Here is a 2,447-nt window from a genome sequence, read left to right as displayed (position 1 = left end):
TAGATTTAGCTACTTTTAGCTTTAGGTTAGCACTTTGCTACTTTTACACGTTGGCTAAGAATTTGCCACTTTTAGCTAACATTTTGCCCCTTTTTGCTTTTAGAAAGTGTTGAGCTACTTTTAGTTCGCATTTTGCTACTATTAGTGTTTACATAGTATTTTTGCTCTATTCAGCTAGCATTTTGCTGTTTTGTATTTAGCTAGTGTTTTTCAACATTGATGGTGGATTTAGCTACTTTTAGCTTTAAGTCAGCATTTTGCTACTTTTACCTGTTGGCTAATATTATTATGTTGTTTATTTGTCATATGCAGGTTAACGCAAGGTCAGTGCAATGAAATGTTCAGGATGAGAAGAACCGATTTGACTCGCTAAGAAAAAAAAAAAAAAAACAAGAAATACTAAAGCTTGCAATAAGGGTACAAACTAAAGTACCAAAAAGTGAATAAGAAATATAATATTTAAGGTCCAAAGAAATATAGTAAACAACAGTGTGGTTGAATATAACGGTGCAAGTAGGATGAATTTGTATCAATAAGTATTTCAAGGTAATATAAGCTTAAATGCGCATGATATACAGTATATTGCACATAATTAACATAAACTACAGAGGTTGTGTGACAGGTTATTGCACAGGTAATGAGGAACATTGAGATCGATTGAATTATGATGGTAAGGTACATACATGATGCAGCCACATAGTGCAGCAGCAATAAACATATTAGGTGTCACAGAAATTATTAATTAATTAATAGTTAGCCACTTTAGCTAATATTTAGTCACTTTTTGCTTTTAGCTAATGTTTTGCTAATTTTAGTTAGCATATTGTTACTATTTATATTTTGGTTGTATTTTGCCCTTTTCAGACAGCATTTTGTCAAGTTTCTTTATTGTCATTCTCATCTCATGTGGTACATGTGGTGGAACGAAATTGTGTACACAGGGTCCCAGTTACATCCAACAATAAAATGTAAAGAAAAACAGTAACACGATCTAGGAATATGCTAAACACTAATAGTGCAAAAACAATACGCAGAACAACAGCAGCACGAACATGAATCTGTGTGAGCAGGTCAGTATTAATGAACACAGCAGCGTGAATAAATCAGCAGCATGAGATCAGCAACATGGATAATCAGCAGCACATATCAACAATCAAGTGGTATTACAGTGATTTTTTTTTTTTTTCCACAGTGATAATCCTAATCAGGGATTCATGAGTCTAACAGCCTCAGGGTAGAAGCTGTTCCTCAGTCTAGTGGTTCTACACTTAATGCTCCTCAACCTCCTGCCTGAGGGGAGCGGGGCAAAAAGTGTGTGTGCTGGGTGAGTGGGGTCCTTCATGATGCAGGTGGCTCTTCCTACATCTGGAGGTGTTGATGTCTGATGGTGGGGAGACTGATTCTGACAGACTTCTGTGCAGCCTTCACCACTCTCTGCAAAGTTTTTCATACATTGAAGGTGAATTTAGTTACTTTTAGCTATAAGTCAGCATTTTGCTACCTTTACCTGTTGGCTAATAATTTGCCACTTTAGCTAACATTTTGTGGCTTTTAGCTTTCACTGTAGCCGACTTAGTGTTTAACGTTTAAGTTAGATTTAGTTACGTTTAGCTTTAGACTAGCATTTTGGTACCTTTATCTTTTTTTTTTTATTTTTTTTTTTAGCATTTTTCCCCTTTTGTCTTTTAGATAGTGTTATACATGTTTTAGCTTTAACAACTCAGTTTCATCTTTTTATCTTCTGTTTGCACATTCAGTGTTCACAGCTCGTTTCTGCAGAGATCACTTCAATTTGTCTTGTTAAATCCATTTTGCACGCAGTTCAGATCTTGCAGCTGCACTCTGTGATGCCACGATGTGCAGTTATTATTTACAGAAAACCACAGCTGAGCAGAAATACACAGAGGTTTATGGAGCATCCTTTACTGATGGGGTCTGAATCTCCTCACTGCACCCCCCCACCCCCCAGCTTCACCTTGCATCAAAACTGGGTTTATTTCTGATGCACCCGGGGGGAGGAAGGGGGGATGCTGATGGTGACGCATCCTCGAAGCACAGGGTGGAGAAAATGACAGAAACACCACAAACAGCTCAGCTTTCACCGCTGGAGAGGATTTAGACGAACAGAACTTGCAGCATCTGATGTTTTTCCCTCTTCTTCTTTATGTAAAAGGATAAAACGCGCCATGAAAAGCGGGTCAGTCTGCTCTTACCTCGCTCGATGTCCCTGCTGATGTGCTCTGCGTGCGTGAGGCGCGCGGTCCGGCCGATGATGATGAGCAGGGAGTGTTTGTGGGGGCAGAAGCCGAGCTTGGCGGAGACCTCCCTCTCCAGCAGCCGGCTGGACGCCATGTTGGAAACTCTGGTGCGATGACGTCATAAAAATCCCACAGCTCAGCTGCTGGAAGACTGAGAGCTGTAAATGTTTTATGAAGGGTTTTAATTAA

The sequence above is a fragment of the Nematolebias whitei genome, chromosome 21 (genome assembly GCF_014905685.2).
Source record: "Nematolebias whitei isolate Nwh7 chromosome 21, NemWhi1, whole genome shotgun sequence".
In the NCBI taxonomy this organism is placed as follows: Eukaryota; Metazoa; Chordata; class Actinopteri; order Cyprinodontiformes; family Rivulidae; genus Nematolebias; species Nematolebias whitei.
This window is presented reverse-complemented; position numbering follows the sequence as displayed.